The sequence below is a fragment of the Pinus tabuliformis genome, chromosome 8 (genome assembly GCF_031772625.1).
Source record: "Pinus tabuliformis cultivar Carrire ecotype Pingquan chromosome 8, CPIR1, whole genome shotgun sequence".
NCBI lineage: Eukaryota > Viridiplantae > Streptophyta > Pinopsida > Pinales > Pinaceae > Pinus > Pinus tabuliformis.
Genome location: NC_142294.1, coordinates 1,779,298,646 through 1,779,317,148, shown reverse-complemented (window position 1 = coordinate 1,779,317,148; position 18,503 = coordinate 1,779,298,646). Strand labels below are relative to the sequence as shown.

General features: G+C 38.4%; 1 protein-coding gene across 1 annotated transcript in view; it reads right to left on the bottom strand.

The window, feature by feature from the left end:
* Window positions 1-14,043, bottom strand: part of FTSHI1 (FtsH extracellular protease family) — a 324,012-nt gene extending 309,969 nt beyond the window's left edge. Inside the window, exon 1 of the mRNA XM_089374484.1 lies at window positions 13,558-14,043. The gene's annotated coding sequence lies outside the window, so the exon portion shown is untranslated. The remainder of the gene's footprint in view (window positions 1-13,557) is intronic.
* Between the last annotated feature and the right edge of the window lie 4,460 nt (window positions 14,044-18,503).

The window sequence follows — 18,503 nt, the reverse complement described above, 5'->3', positions numbered from 1 at the left end:
TCTGCTTGTATAATTCGCTTGATAACACTGTCTTGAATCCAGGGTTATCGATTTTTTTTTTAATAACTCTAATTTTTTTTTAAACAATATATATAATTTTTTTTAATCAATTTAATTATATGAATAATTTTATTATTACGTTGTTAATTTAATGAAATGGTTGTATTAAGTTGGCTAAGACATCCAAATGTCATATTATTTCTGCACAACGCCACCTCATCTTTCAATGGTCACTGAGTTTATGCACATGTGTTCCCTATATCACTTGTTACATACAGCCCCAACACGACACCACATAACCATCAACCTTCGAACCCTGCCCTCTCTGTGTTCTTATTATATAACTATATAGTGATATAGACATATAATTAAATGAAGTGTTATGTTTATATCATATAATTAAATGATGTGTTGCGTTATATTAGAAATGTTTCGCCGCTTCGTTGGCGTGCGGTCACATGTGAAGTCCACCGATGAATAAATAAATTTGACTGAAAAGCTTACAAACATGTACATCTCTGTTCATCACCTTAGACCAGCCATATTGACGTGTTATTCCCTCTTCAAATCGCTCAACGTTATATCCACTGTTAATTCTGATGATATATTCGAAGTATATCTTAAGTATATATTTATGTGAATCGATTGATTTATTTTAGAAGTAAATTTAAAGTTTAAAAACCGCATTTGGATACGAGCGGGATTCCCTAGCCGGTGTTGGGCGTTTGAAGTTTGGAGCAGAGACAGACAAACCAGTGGACAGGGCAGGGTGACTTTTCGACACCGGAGTGTGGAGAATTTATGCAGTGGATGGTATCGTCGGACAGCAAGTGATACTATGGAGAGGAATAGTCAGCAAGAGATGTCAAACGATGAGCAAAAGTGTCAGGGCAGTGACGCGGGAAACACAGGAATGCACAAGGAGCAACGACAGTGGACAATGACCAATGGTTACCAGACAACACCGAAGGAACAACGCGACGAAGAGTTGGATAGCGTCGTGGGATGGATGGGGAACACGACAGGAATAGGAATGCGAAACGGACAGGCAAGGAAGGTTGCAGCAAACATCGTGGATAATTATCTTCAGAACACCGTGGATGCAACAGAACACCGTTGACGTGTTTGGAGGACGATATTGGTGGAAATTCAAGGGCATTGATGTAATTATCTTATCCACTCGGCATGGGTCTGCGCGCTTATTATATTGCAACTCTGGAAGACTGCAACGGCGTTGCCAAAGATGAAATCCACAATGTCGTAAATGTTGCAGTCTCTGTAAAACTGACATTGAGAAATGGCAAAGAGTGTATCTTGGTAGCCTCTGATGTTGCATTGATACAATGTGGAATAGTCTCCTTGTAATTCGTGGTGTTATGGCTTGTAAAAGCCCAACCTCAGGGGAAGAAATGTAGTCCACTTCAATGGATTTTGATAGAGATAACAGATACGATTGCGCAATTAAGTTGTGCTCTTCATAAAATGATGGGCACTGTACATAATCAGCAGAAAATAAATTGACAATGTCGCTGCTTGATACCACAATAACTTGGAATCCCCCAGAAACATCGTGACATGCAAGGCTTAACCATCATCTCAAGAATAAGTTAATCTTGAATGGAAAGATATGTATTTTCTAGTCTACGATTGTCCCATATTTTAACTGTGCCATCATCTGAGGTTGTTACAAAAAAGTTGTGATCATGTGAACCTGCAATATCATAGACAACTAACTGATGCTCCTGAAGATGTGTAACTAGAATTTCCTGAGGTCGCCATGTGCCATCAGGAACAGATGTTCGAGAATAAGAAGACAACATCACTGCTTCAGGTGATGATGGGGAACTTGCAACTCGATCAATAATGTCACAAAGATCCGCATCTTTTGTCATGTCTATTCTTGTGGCTCCAACTCTAATGACCTTACTAACTTGTTTGGGGGCAGCAAAGCTGCTATTCAACATAGAACCAATAAAAATTTTGGGTGGGAAAGAACCTTGTCGGCCTCCAGTATCCTGGTTCCATACTTCATTCAAAGACAGTCTTATTGATGGTAACCTTTTTTGTCCAGTTTCAGATTTCCTTTCACTCGGAGGGTATATAAACACTGGGACACCTTCATAAGATGGACCATGGTTGGAACTGCTGCTTACCCCAACATGTGTTGGCGTCATAATAGCAGAAATTTGAAGCTTCTCAAGGTTTTCTAACTCCCGACTATGTTCTCTAGTCTGCATTGTACTAGAAAGATTTTGGAGATAGCTTTTCATTGCATCTAGAAGTCTTTGAGGTAAGCAATGTCTTGGAGATAAAACCAACCTATTCCTCCATCCTTGCTCTTTGGCTCGACTAGAAACTTGGAAGCTCCTTTTACCTCGAACTTTCATGCCTAATTCAGACAATTTTGGTCTTGCTCTTGCAAAATATTGTTGTGTTTCAACATCTCTAAGGTATTTTAAGGAGGAAGAAGCATCCTTAGCTATCACTCTGAACTTGTGTACCTTACTGCTAGGTTTGATAGACAAGAATTTATGCAACCCATTCTTACCTTCAATATCTAGATCTTGCGTTTGAATTGCATGTGGGACAAGTTTAGAATCAAAATTTTGTTGTTGTTGTATGACAGCCAACGTTTTTCCATTGGAGGTCCATGGGATTTCAGGGGACTCTGTACGCTCATTCTAATCCGAATGAGAAACAAGATAAGCTACTTTTTTTTCATATTCCCAATTGGATTCGGATTTTGAGTGGTCTTTTTCTCTAGTTTTCATATACCCACTTTGACTATCCTTCTCATCACAATCGTTGTTGAGATCATTGTCATCTTCATGTGGATCTTCTTCTTCATCTTCCTCATTGTTATGATATTGTTCATTTTCTTGTTTGTCAAGATAATCCTCATCGACCTCATCTTCATCCTCATTATCATTAGAATCATCAACATGATCTATATCATTTTCATATTCATCATTATCAACATTTTCTTGTTTGATATCCTTTTCATTTTCATCATTATCTATCACATCTTCTTGTTCATTATCATCATTATGATCAAAATCTTCTTCTTCTGCTTCCCCTTGTTCCATTTCTCCATGGTCGCTATCATCTTCCCTATTATCGATTTCCTTTCAACATGCTTTAACTTCTGCATATGATTTTTCTAAACACTGAAATGCTTCTTGAATTTTACTAAACTGCTCAACGCAATCAGGATGTGAACTTAATGGCACATTGTGCGGCGAACAACGCTCAAAGACTCGCATGATTATATTGTGTGACAAGGCTCTGATACCACTGAAGCATCAAAATTGATAGCTTGTAGGCTTGAATGTAAAAATACACGAGAGGTATTTAATAATAATAATTTATTATATATAAAAAAGTATAAGTGATGAATGTTACAATGAGGACCCGCATATATATACCTAAGAAGGTGTCCTTTCGTGACTGGGCATGTCTTTTAGACATGCTTTTTCACTTAACTTAATGACTACTTAACATAACCAATATTTGATTATTTAATATTTACATTTATTTTATTTGTTTACTTGTTATGAATTATATTCATAACAAAGTTCATAACAAATAGTTGTAAATGCACTTGTCTTATGTACCATTATGCATTTCTACAATATTCTTCCAGGTAGCAAAACCATATACCAACCTGATAACCAATACCAAAATATCAATATCATAGTTACCTCAACATGATGGCCTTTTGTCAAGATTTCAGATTTTGCTTACTTGTTTCCTTTGAGATCAACATCCTTTCGCATATTGTACAAAAATCCTTCTCCATGCTTTTCACTTTTTCAATTAAAGTGCCCATGGGATGAACTAATCAGCAAGCTACAATATTTTCTTCCTTGGAGTTGTCATTGTTAACTCTCTCTCTCTTTCTTCAGGAGACCATATCTAATGTTGATCATCAAACAAACTCTCCTTCCATCCTCTTCACATGCTTTTGTAATATGTTATCCCAGGGAGCCAAGTCATATCCTTAGTGGATCATTAATATCAGAGTTATCAGATCATAATAGCCTTTTACGTAAGGCATCATGTCAAACTTGTTACCATCTCCCTCTAAAATCGACATTTTGTTCCATGTTCTGTCTCCATATTACGACAAGGTTTTGCTTCATCTTTCAAATATCAATGTGTTCCAAATTGAACTTATCAGTTGGACACTTCAACATTATGTCCATTAGGGTCCTTACAATTCATTCTTTCCATCATGCTCAACATTATCAAGAAGTCATCATCAAGCATGAGTCTTGCTTTGCTTTGTTTTTCCATCTTTCTCATCTTGCTTCTTTTATTATGTACCTGGAATTTTCAATGACAAGTACAACCAAGCAAAATATACAAAGACAAGAGCATGATGTCAATTTAATCAATCTAGGATTTTCATGGTTTCTCAAAAGGTGTACTTCTAGGGTTCTATATACAAACCCTAAATTTCTTAATCTAACCCTTATTAGGGTTTTTAGCTGAAACATCAGCCCTAGGGTTTTGATTTTCAAGCCCTAGGGTTTATTCAATTCAACCCTTGCTAGGGTTTTACCACATACCCTAGATTATCCCTGCAAAATTTAGATCTGCAACCCCTATATTTTATATCCCAAGTGCTAGGGTTTCCTTATAGGGAACAACCAATTAGGGTAAGGGCTTTTCGCTCCTAGGGTTAGTTCATTCTAGGGTTCAAAAACCCTAAATACAAAAAGCCTTTTAGACTTCATAAGCAAGGCCTACAAACCCTAGATTCTACAAAACCCTTAAGACTTTATAGACCCTTTATCTTTTAAATAATCATGAGCTTGACACAAACCAAGAAATGTATATAACAATTATACGTACCTGTGTAGTTTACCTTGCTTCTTCCTTGCAAAGACCTGGATTCTTTTCAAGTGTCAAGTCTAATTAACTTCAAGCAAGTGTGCCTTTCGTCTCCAACGACAAAACCTATTTGAACAATCAATTTTCAAACACACGATCTCTGATATACAATACATGTTTGCTAATAACCAATCTATGCAATGTGACTTGTCACATTATCCTTCCGACTATGTTTTGTTGTGATTGTTATGTCTTGAAATGAGGGGAGTCAGTTCCACTTTGTTAAAATTGGCAACTAGGGCCAAACTCCATGTGGGTCATCTTATTTATGGCAACTGATATTTTTATTGGATCCCTCTCATCGAGAGGTGTAGGATTGATCTAAAAATCATCTAATTCCGATAAGTATTTATGAAGTTATGAATTTATTTGTGTTATAAGACAGTTCGTCAAGATTGGCCATCAACCAAATAAACCCCACATGTGCTCAACGTTTTAATATAAAAGGAAATGACTTGAGAGTCATTTCACACACACTTCTATCTTGATTTCTCTCCACTTGCCTTAGGTTTTAGTGGAAGAGAAATCTAGGAGTGGAAGCCCTAGATGTTAGGGGAAAAGAGGCTGCCCTAGCCGCAGCAAAGAAGGCAGGCGAGCGAAGTGATGGAAGGGTTCTATGCGTTGACCTAAAGGAGCTCAAGGAAGGCAGCCCTAAACGCAGTCCTAAGGCAGCCCTAAACGTTGTCCTAAAGGCAGCCCTAACGCAGTCCAAGAAGGCAGCCCTAACACTATCCGAAAGGCAGCCCTAACGCAATCCTAAGGCAGCCCTAAACACTGTCCTAAAGGCGGCTAATGCAGTCCAAGAAGGCAGCCCTAACGCTATCCTAAGGCAACCCTAACCTACGCTATCTCAAGGGTATCCTAGCCACTGTTAAGATGAAGATAGACACTGTCCTAAACATACCAATGGTGCCCTAGCCACGAGCATATGGTGCCCTGGACGCAGGCCTAATGTGGCTGAAAGGGAGGATTGTTTTAAGGCCTAAAACAAGGCACCGAGCTGTTGAAAGGAGGCCGAGGGTAGAAAGGTTGTTTGGGGCAGCGAAAAGGTGGGTTGTAGGTGACAGCGTGGGACTGTGGTAAGTCGCAGTCCTAACCACCTCAAAACAAGGACAGCATGGAGAGTTTGAGGGCTCAAGGACAACTATGTTAGTAAATGGGACAATTGGGCTACATGGTGCTGCTAAGATACATAGGACAGCAAGTACATAGTGCTACAATGTTTCATGGTGGATACATAGGACAGCAAGTACATAGTGCTACAATGGTTCATGGTGGATACACGGGACAGCCATGACATTGTGCAGTAGTGGCGCAACGAGGCAGCCATGACATTGTGCAGCAAAGGCACAACGAGGCAGCCATGACATTATGCAGCAATGGCACAATGGGACAGCCATGACATTGTGCAGCAGCGGCACAACGGTACAGCCATGACATTGTGCAGCAGTGGCACAACGGGACAGCCATGACATTGTGCAGCAGTGGCACAATGGGACAGCAAGCATGTGCAGCATGGTGCTGCACGATGAGGTGCAGCATGGTGACGAGATGTAGCACAATGATAGGTGAAGGAGTCACCTTGGAGAATCAGTTGAAGCAGGATTTCTTCAACTGATCTCATGTATCATCTTCTTAGAGATGACCTATGCTCTTATCTAGATAAGTCAAAGTGTTGACTTTTGTTGTAAACGTACTATCTCTCTCTCTCTGCTGAACTATGAAGAACATATAAGAAGAATTGATCAAGGGTTTCCCCACATTGGGGTTTGTCCCTGGCTAGCGCCACATCTTGTGTCCTCTTGTCTTGGCTTGTCTTCTACGATTAATGTTTATGTTCTATCTGCAGTTTACTTTAATGCTGGTGTGATTGCTAATCTGGAAAAGATATTGAGCTAACTATGAAATTGAAATAAATTGCAATAAGCATAGAACATACCTAAAATTAACATGGTATCATAGCTGAGGTGAAGACAATGCCCAAGCAAGAGTGAAAGAGCAATCGCCGAAGACAGTTGGGAATGGACAAAAGGATCAGTGGATTCCTCATCCCTCTTCAAATTCACCAAAGGTGAATTCGAAGCAGAGAATATTATCAAAATGGCGCAGCAGAAGTTTCTGATGGCCTACCTAAAGAAGTACCTGATCGCAAGAAGAACCTAGTGTCCATTTCGGCAATGGAAATCAAAGGTTTCAGGGTGGCATGCATCGATGGAAAGGTACGTGTTAAAAAAATAGAATATTCAAAGATGCTTTTTCTCATGGGTTCAAGGTTGGCAATTTGTATCAAGTTGCAGGATGGTCCATTGGGGATCATGTCAATTGACATATCGCATCTATAACACCAAAGGTCTACCTATGGGGCCCTACCCGATGTGAGTCAGATGATGATAGAGATGCCTGAATTCAAGAAGAGCATGAAGGTACAAGTCTAAGATGTACCAAAGAAAAATCTTATAAGGAGACCATTCCCCTCATGTAGCAGTCCACAGGTTTGGAACAACCCGAGGGGTTTGAGATTCATGATCGGGAATCTCATGTATGCAAGTGGAAGAAAGCCCTCTATGGCTTGAAGCCAAACACCCCGGGCGTAGTATGAGAGGATTGATAGTTGTCTAATGAAGCTGAGATTCACTGGGAGTGAAGCCGATCCAAACCATTGCTTGAAGGTTGTGGATGATAGACCTCTCATACCGGCACCTTGTAAGGATGACCTTTTTCTGACAGGTGCAGACCCTCTCATTTATAGAAATAAGAGGGAGTTGGATTCCGGATGTGGAATGATAAACTACAAGCCTGTGACTACCTCGAGGATCTTAACTTTCAGAAGTTATATGGTAGTGATGTCGGACCAGATTTGGGAAATGCCTCTGAGTTTCATAAACTCATTCACGTTAATGTTCTTGGTGAACTTCCATCCAGACATATGTTTTGCAGTTAGCATGGTGAGCTCATATTTGGTTGAGCCTCACTAGATTGGTGCCAAGAATCTTCTGAGATATCTTTGGGGCACAATCTCTCATGGATTGAGATACACTGTCGGAAATATGAAACTGCATGATTATTCGAATGTTGACTGGGCAGACAATGTGGAGGATCACTAGAGCACTTCTCAGTGCTGGTTCTCTTTAGATTCTGCTTCGATATCATGGATGAGCAGGAAGCAGAAGTCGGTTGCTATAAGCACCATCGAGACCAAATACATAGCTACGAGTATGATCTCGTGTGAAGCTGCATGGTTGCAGAAGCTCTTAAGTGAGTTGTTTGTACACATGATGAATACCACTATGATTCTTTGTGACAACCAGAGGGGGGATTCGATTATTGAGGAATCCCGTATTCGATGATTGCTCCAGCAGATAGACATCAGATACTACCTTATCTGGGATATGGTACATCGATGAGCGAGGAGGCTCTATCGCATTGAGACTGATGTACAGGTCGCAGACATTCTGTCAAAGCCCTGGGGGAAAGGTCAAATTTGTGACTTCCCCAAACAACTTGGAGTCGTTGAGAGACCTTCTTATAAAGGTCCTGCATGATGCATGCATTGAGCTCTAGGAGCTCCGGGGGGCTTGGGGTACTACTTGGAGCAACAAGCGACCATTGGGCGACTCACCCTCCCCTAATGGTGCACTGTGTACAAGGTGAATGGTTCAGCCTTCCCCTGTGATACCCTGAGGTGACTTAGGGACAGGATGAATGGTTCTCCTGTCGAGGCATCCTATCCATGCAGTCTGGGACTCATGGGAAATACCTCTCATCTGGCCAATGAGCAGGGAAATGGGGTTAGGGACCATAGTAGTACTATCGATGGACGCATCGTTGTATCTACCATACTCCCTATGCTAGGATAAACTCCATTGATCTGGGATCAATGAAACTGATCTAGAATCAGTATGAGTGGTTTGAGACACTCTCTTGTGATATTGATCTGGGATCAATAAAACTGACTTCGGGTCAGTAAGAGTGATATGACTCACTCTCTTGAAACTAATCTGGGATCAGTAAGAGAGGTATGACATACTCTCTTCATATGGAACTGACTTTGGGTCAGTAGAGAATGGTATAAGACATTCTCGATCAATTCTTCTTCTTCATGGTTCAGCAAAGCAAAGCATAACAGAACAGAGCAGTGCAAGGCACTGATGGCAGAGATAGTACAGTCAGACATATGGATCAGCGGCTGGAGTTCTCCCTAGTTGAGAGGGAGTGTTAAAATTGGCAACTAGGGCCAAACTCCATGTGGGTCATCTTATTTATGGCAACTGATATTTTTCTTGGATCCCTCTCATCGAGAGGTGTAGGATTGATCTAAAGATCATCCGATTCCGATAAGTATTCATGAAGTTATGAATTTATTTGTGTTATAAGACAATTCGTCAAGATCAGCCAACAACCAAATAAACCCCACATGTGCTCAACGTTTTAGTATAAAAGGAGATGACTTGAGAGTCATTTCACACACACTTCTATCTTGATTTCTCTCCACTTGTCTTGGGTTTTAGTGGAAGAGAAATCTAGGAGTGGAAGCCCTAGACGTTGGAGGAAAAGAGGCTGCCCTAGCCGCAGCAAAGAAGGCAGGCCAGCGAAGTGATGGAAGGGTTCTATGCGTTGACCTAAAGGAGCTCAAGGAAGGCAGCCCTAAACGCAGTCCTAAGGCAGCCCTAAACGTTGTCCTAAAGGTAGCCCTAACGCAGTCCAAGAAGGCAGCGCTAACACTATCTTAAAGGCAGCCCTAATGCAGTCCTAAGGCAGCCCTAAACGCTGTCCTAAAGGCAACCTTAACGCAATCCAAGAAGGCATCCCTAACACTATCCTAAGGCAGCCCTAACCTACGCTATCTCAAGGGTATCCTAGCCACTGTTAAGATGAAGATAGACATTGTCCTAAACATACCAATGGTGCCCTAGCCGCAGGCATATGGTGCCCTAGACGCAAGCCTAATGCGGCTGAAAGGGAGGATTGTTTTAAGGCCTAAAACAAGGCACCGAGCTGCTGAAAGGAGGCCGAGGGTAGAAACATTGTTTGGGGCAGCGAAAAGGTGGGCAGTAGATGACAGTGTGGGACTGTGGTAGGTCGCAAACCTAACCACCTCAAAACAGGGACAGCATGGAGAGTTTAAGGGCTCAAACATGCACAGGACAGCTATGTTAGTAAATGGGACGGTTGGGCTACATGGTGCTGCTAAGATACATAGGACAGCAAGTACATAGTGCTGTAATGTTTCATGGTGGATACATAGGATAGCAAGTACATAGTGTTGCAATGGTTCATGGTGGATACACGGGACAGCCATGACATTATGCAGCAGTGGCACAACGGGGCAGCCATGACATTGTGCAGCAGTGGCACAACGGGACATCCATGACATTGTGCAGCAATGACACAATGGGATAGCCATGACATAGTGCAGCAGTGGCACAACGGGACAACCATGACATGGTGCAACAGTGGCAAAACGGGACAACCATGACATTGTGCAGCAATGGCACAATGGGACAACAAGCATGTGCACCATGATGACGAGATGCAACACAATGATAGGTGAAGGAGTCACCTTGGAGAATCAGTTGAAGCAACATGTCTTCAACTGATCTCATGTATCATCTTCTTAGAGATGATCTATGCTCTTATCTAGATAAGTCAAAGTGTTGACTTCCGTTGTAAACGTACTATCTCTCTCTCTCTGCTGAACTATTAAAGAACATATAAGAAGAATTGATCAAGGGTTTCCCCACATTGGGGTTTGTCCCTGGCTAGCGCCACATCTTGTGTCCTCTTGTCTTGGCTTGTCTTTTGCGATTTATGTTTATGTTCTATCTGCAGATTACTTTAATGCTCATGTGATTGTTAATCTGGAAAAGATATTGAGCTAACTATGAAAATTGAAATAAATTGCAATAAGCATAGAACATACCTAAAATTAACACACTTCAATTCTTGTCCATAGTGTATATGATATACACCATATGTTAACCAATTATTGATACATGGCTCGGTTTATGGCATTTAACGTGTTAATCTTACGTATATACAATACAAGTTCTAATTCTATATCTCTATACAGGTTAACTATCATTTGAGAGCCATTATGAGTCTCTGCTAACATCGTAAAACATAGAGCATGTCAACTTCCACGTGGCTTGATCTGATGGGTTAGAGCACATTGCCAATGCTTGGGATCTTTTGCCACAAGATTAACTCTTCATACGTTATTTTGTTAGAGACTATTAAAATAAGATTTCATCAAAGTTGAACTTCCACCAAGGTTCTGTTTTTATCCATAAAACCAACCGCGACCTTTTATGATTCAACTTAATGTTTAATTCCCATATTATAGACAAACTAGAACAATGGCCCAGGTTCGACGTATAACAATGCTACCAATATTTAAATGGAACCAGGACTTCTTTAACCACGACCATGGTGGAGATGCTCCAATATATGGATGTCACTGTAATTCGAACTGTTGTATAACGGATCACTATGTAATAATAATGCCACTATGTCATAGAATGCCATGCCAAGCCATTGTATACGTGTGTAATTATACTATTGTAACAGTAGAGATAGCAAATCGTCAAAAGTGTGGATATTGTAGCCATGGAGATATTTAGAACGAAACCTTAGCTATCACAGTGTATATATAAATTCGATGATTGATGAAATGTGGACCGCGAGCCACAATGATGAGCGATACTTCATTGCATTTTGTACAACAATGTTAATGTAATTCCACTGAGTTATCACACAGTAAATAATACGATACAAAGTCTAGTCAAAGTGCGATGTCACAATGTTATGGTTGCAAGTTGCTAGCCACAAAGCATAATTATGAACCATAGAGTTTTGTTCGAGCCATAAGAGAAGTGCGATCTAAGAGCCACTAGGCCATGTCATATAGTGGTGCAAACAATGTTGGCCATTATCATTAGAAATACGAACCAAGGTGTATTCACTGTAGTGCAATTACCTACGAATCATTCAACGAGCGAGAGACTGATCCATCACAAGGATGCGAATCACTTAATGTAATTGAGCCTCTTCAACATAGACACATAGCGAGGTTCATAGAAATGTTGTGAGTAGATCAATTAAGCCAAAACAAAATTGTGATTCCACTAATACAAAGAACAAAGCTATGCAATCATTGATACAAGCCAACAGAAGTGATCTTCAGCCTCCTATTTTAGACCTTAGCTATGATACCATGTTGGAAAATCAGGAGTCTTTTAGTTTAATTTAGATTTTCCTTTCCATAGTAATTGATTGTGGATTTAGTTTGTTTCTTTATTAATCTTTATTTTGATTCTTTCATCAAACAATTACAATAACATGAATATGAAGATCATGGAAATAAAAAACACAAGATATAGGCTCCAAGCCAGGGCAAAACCCCTCCAAGGCGAAAACCTAGAAACTTCTCTTCTTATAAAATCAGGTCAAATGAGATATCCAACACCCATAACCACAGAAAAACTTCCACCCCTAGATGTGAAGTCAAGCCTTCCTTCTTTCCAGCATATCCATTAGCAAGAGACCAGCAACAAGAGATGTACCAAGGCAGAACTTCCAGAAATTCTAGCTCAAGAAGAAATCCTCTCTTTCAGACTTCGGCCCTCCACTTCTTCTCTGCCCTTTTTGTGATATTTCAGACCACAATCCATCAAGTATGTGTCCAAATGAGCTCCATCTTCCCTCTGTTTACACTGTCTAGAGGGGGTGCGAATAGACATGTCCATTGGGACAGGGCCAATTTGATAGGTAGGCTGACTTGGCGGCATCTAAAGGGGCTTTTGACCCAAAATAACATATTAAAAAATATTTTTCCTCTTTCTTTACTATAGGTCCAAATAGGATTTTGACTCTTTGACTCAAAAACTTAAAAGCATGAAAAACATGCTTGTCTAGAAAGATAATAATAATAATAATTTTTCTTTTTCTTTTCTTTTGCTTTTTACATAAAATACATAATGGTAAAATTAGGAAAACCAAAACTAGTTACATTCTCCAACATTTTAATCTATCATTTATAAGGGCTTTCTTCCCCTTTTCTTCTAGTCATTTTTGTGCTGAACAAAGAAAATTTTCTACCACAGAAATTTAAATTTATTTTCATAACCCCCTTTGGCTGCTTGATCACATGGCAAAGGACATATCCTGTAATGTGTTTGAGTTCCTGACATTGATTTTCAAGTCAGCAAACTAGAATGAGATCATTGGAACTTTATCCTTCGGCATCTAAAATCTCTTGGATTGAGATTGTAGTTTTGTGTGCTGGAGAAATAAAGTGTTTGAGTTCCTGACATTGATTTGATCCCTTAACACATCTGCGAAGTTAAATTGATCTAGATATACATTAATAGGATACTATAATTTATACGTGGTATACTATTAAATAGTTTTTTAGTCGGAAAATCGCTGGCATTACGGTAATTTTTTCAATGTTTGAATTTATACTGGTAGCAATGCTCTAATTAATATTAAAAAAAAAAAACTTTTAAACGGTATTAAAAAAACCTTTAAAACAGTATTAAATTTAAATAAAATCAAATCAAAATCAAAATTTTGCCACCTACAGATCCTTTGACAAATTCTGAAACGTTTCACCCAAACTGAAAATTATTTTTTTCCTGAACTTAAGATTTAAATAAATACCTCCTTCAAAGCATTTCACACTTTGGACATTCTTCTTCTGAGAGGTCTGCCAGGGGCACAAGAACAGAGTCTCTTCTTTCCTTTTCCTGTCGGCTTAAAACTGCATTTTTCTCCGCTGGAGAGGATGGATTCTTCTCTGTTGGCTGGGCTTTCTATTGCTCTTTCATTTTCCAATTTTCTGCTCTGCTTGGAATGAAGATTATTTTCCGTTTCTCTACCTGCGCCCTTGTAGCAGCCTCGAATTCTGCTCCCGTGTCCCGAGTTGCTTAGCTTCTTCTCTGCCCCGCGCACCCCGGATTCTTCCGCAATCTCCTGATTGCATTCCTCCCAATACCTTGTCTTCCTGCCGGCGGAATTGAGACAGAGAGCACTTCTCCGAATCCCTTATCTACCCGACGAATTACTTGCACAAACGGCGACCAAGACTAAAACTCGCTCACCTTTCTTTGTCCTTTTACCATTTTGATAATGTTTCAAAAATGAAATAAGAAACAAACGAAGAAATAAGAGTTCAATGTTAAAAAGATTGAGGCCATGACAAGAAACTAGGGTTTATCAACAATTACGTGGATGTGAAATTATTTTTTTGAGTATAAAAATAGCGTTTTACAACGTCACCTTCCGCTTAAAGTGATGTGTTCCTCTTTGTTTCACTCTTGATCAACGTTCAAAATTGAACCTTTTCTAGCCCTTCTTTGGGTTCCTAGTCCTTCCTAGAAGAGCTAAAAAAAAATTACCTTTCTAAAACAATTTAAAATATCAAAATCACTAGTCAATTACAAAGGTTAGATTAAATTTCTATATTTCAAAAGAAGGGAAATATTTTTAATAACTTGTCAACATTTTTTTAAGTTTACTATAATTTCAAGTCTGGACTAGCCCATAAATCAATTTGACTAGTGATAATTTCGTAGAAGAGACTAGTCAAATTCCAGATGACCTCATACAATTTAATAGTTATGTCACGATTTGGGGGCATTTCCCTGAGGCCCCCAACTTACACCAACATGATGTAACCCGCAACAATAAGACATGCAAAAGTCATGGTAATATTACACCTAGCACAAGGTTGTAGAGCACATTTAGTACCCCTTGAACAACTTTGCGTGTGCTCTCGCTCCTCCCCGATTATCCTTTAGCGCCCTTTCCCTCAATGCATTTTTTCTATTTTCATTTGAATTGCAACCCATCAACTACAAAAGGAAAGTTATTGTTTGAAGCTAGACTAAGATATTCTTCATTATCCTCCTCATATCTTCATTAGCATTTGGTTTTTCATTCTATGGATTCTTTCATGCAACATTCCTTGAAGTAATAGCAGCCTTTGTGGTCACACTGTGTATCCTAGGCACCATAGAATCCACACCCCAGGAAATCAAGATTGTCGCTAGATACCCTAAATGCAACTACTTGTCATCCTTCCATCCCATGAATAGGTGTTGGAGTTAGCCCTTGAAATAATCTAGTGGTTGCGGGCGGGAGCAAGCTCAAATTCACTTGCCTACTGGTTGGGTTTATGAGTCACACAAAAGAAGGGAAAGTTGGGTGGGCGAATCTGGATTATTAGCACTTAGAATCGATGATTTCGCCACCGGCAAGTCAAGTGGAGAAGGGAGAAGGCCAATCTTCATACATATCCCCCTCCGTATCCAAACGAGCGGAGTGAGAAGAAACAGACTAACTATAATGGAGCCATTTCTCTATTTCTCAGAATTGGATATTCGATCGGCCCGAAATGAAAGAACGAATCCGAGTAAACGAATTCCTCCGTTCCGGGGCTTCGATGAAGGGCAACTATGATTGATGGTGCCAGATCGACCTGAAGAAAGGATAAGGAAGAAACAGGGGGGTTGCCTGAAGCAAGAGGGCCCGAGGTCAAAACCAATAGCAATACCGAGGGGTCTCATAATTATATGAATCTACCAACTATGAAAAGAATATCTATCATATACCGAGGGTATTGGACTCCACAACTATACCACTATCATTCAAACTCTTACTTGTTTTACTTTATTTCTTAAATCCATATGGACTTCTTGTCCAAGTACCATTTTTCATGAAGCATTTGTTCTTTGTCATAAAGCTATAGGTTTCCTTGAATGTTACAAAACACAATTCAACAAAGCAATGAATACCTATCAAGAAATCTATAGTCAGATCTTATGGAATCTTGCTAAGGTTGAATTATTTCTATTTGAATCTTGCTAAGGGATTTTTAATTTATGTATTTACTTATTCTATTATTTTTATTTATTTAATAGGTGTAAATCTTGAAAAATTTCTCCTATTAGTCGTTCTAAGAAGGATAAAAGGAAATTGTCAATTATTGAATCATTTGGCCTTGCACAACATTCTAATTAACCATGTAATATTCAAAATGAAGTTGATTCTCATCTACATGAATATGATGACTCAAATAGTGTAGAGCTTGTTAAAAGAGAAACCCATCAAAGAAACACAAAATAATATTCAAGTCTAAATGAAATACAAAATTTCCATGGGCTTGTGTTGTAAAATATTGTAATGGTAATGCAAGGATAAAATGTTCTTGATGTGTTAAATTTAAAAGTGAGATTTCATTTGCAAAGCAGGGAACTGTCACTCTTCAAGTTAGTGGTCTAAGTGGCCGTGCAAAATCAAAAACTCATAATTGTTTTTTACAACTTTTGGAGGGAAAAAGCAAACAAAGCAATATTCCAATCACTAAACATGTAGAAGTAATGGTAGATGTTGATAAGGACAGAATTATATTAGTGATTAAAACCATGTATTTTGTTGCTATACATGATTTATCTTTAGAAATGTATAAGTCAATATGTGACTTGAATAGGTATAAATTCACTCCACACGTGCTTCTAACAGATGAATATTCTGCATACACAAATACCGCACTAAGAAAAGAGTTTCTTCAAGTTGCTAAAGAGTTGTATTGGAACAAACTAAAAGAGGAGATTTTGCATAGCCCATTTTACTCAATTTTAGTTGATGAAAGCATTAATCAAATTATGGAACACCAATTGATTGTTTATATTACATATTTGACGAATGGAGGAAGAGTTCAATGTTTAACAAAGTTTATATGTTTGGTTCAAATAAAGGATGGAATAGCTCAATGTATGTATGATTTAGTGAGAACTCTTTTAGCATAAATGGATTTATGTTTGATGAAGTTTGTTGGTTTTGGTTCAGATGGTGCATCTTCCATGAGGGGTATTCATGAAGGCTTATCTTCTAAGCTTCGTATGCTCCTCATTTATTAGTTATCCATTTTCATAGCTCATAGAGAAGCATTAACAACTAATGAGCCTTCATCTCATTTTCCAGAGTTGAAATATATTAACAAATTTGGAAACAAAGTTTATTCATGTCTTGGGAAATCAACTAAAAGACATGGAAAATTGAGAGAGCTAATATATAAATTTCAAATCACTAAGTTAGTGGTCTTACAAATTCTCCAAATTAGGAGTCTCTCTAGAGGAAAGGTCATGGAAAAACATGCTAAACTAATGCATTCTTTGTTAAAGAATTGGGGTTAGGGGAGGAAAAAATATATGAGTTGGCAACAGTATTGCAAATACAATTTTGCATTCATCTACTTGCAGACATGCTCATTGAATTAAATAAGTTGAATCAAAATTTCAAAGAGGATTATTTTGATATTACATCTATGGGCACTACTTTAGATGTTTCTATTAGCATGCTTAGTAAACAATTCTTGGGAAGAATTTTTGGTGTAGATGCAATGCACATGTCTTCTTTTTTAGTTAAAGCATAAAGAGGAACCCTTGAATTTGCAGATAGCATAGGTATGGTACATTTACATCCATTAAAGTTCGAAAGCTTTCCAAAGATGAAAAGATCGGGGCTACCAGATGATTGTCTTCTTTTGGGAAAAACATTTGTTGTAAAGGTGATTAAATATTTAGATAGGAGATTCATAAATTTACATGTGTTTAATGTGGTTAAGTTTTTCACTTCTCAACAGTATTATGAAGAAGTGAATGATATAAACTGTCGAACAAAAAGATAGTTGAAATATTTATGTGAAAAAATTAATTTGGGGAATCATCTATTGTGGAATATTTCTAGCTATTTGGGTGAAATGGATTAATTTATTTGTACTATTTGTAAATCATACCCTAAAAACCATATTTATGACATGAGATCTATGTAGAGATGAACCTAGATGATTTGAAGGATTTCCATATTTGATATAATTATGGCAAACTATTCTCGTTATCCCAACAACCACATCAGTGTGTGAAAGAGGATTCTGAAAATTAAACATGATTAAAAATGATGATAGATAAAGACTTTCATTGGAGGCACTAGATATGTTCATGTTTCTATCTCTAAGTGCACCTCTTGCTCTAAATGAGGTAGATTGTAATGCTACTTAGGATGTATGGAAATAATTGAAAACTAGAAAGTCATTTCCACTAGAAAAATAGATATATATTTTCAATTATGTAAGTCCAAATACTTTTGAAGATCGTCGAATGAATAGAAGAAATATATGTTTACATTTTTTTAATGAAATTTGAGATTTTCTTTTGCTTATTTACTAGTTATAATGAGATTTTATAATGTTTGAATAAAGCTACTCTTTAAATTTTTAAGATTTTAAAGATCTAGAAGGCCACTATTCCATTTTGGATTGTTACTTAATATATATTTTTCAGTAGAAGTGCAATTTTTTTATAACCTTTCGTTCTTGCAGGGTTAAATGAGTATATGCCCTTCCAAATAAAATTAAGAGTAGACCTTCAAATTTTATCACTACTCTTGATATAAAAATACAACGATCTATAAAAGGAGTCGTCTAACGAGGCGGAGGAATTGCCTGCACGGCCAAAAGTGGCCGGAATCCGGGCAAAAAAAATTCAAAAATTCTTGTAGAGGCAGTGTTTGAATTGTGTTTTTGATGGTGGAAATTGATTCAGCGC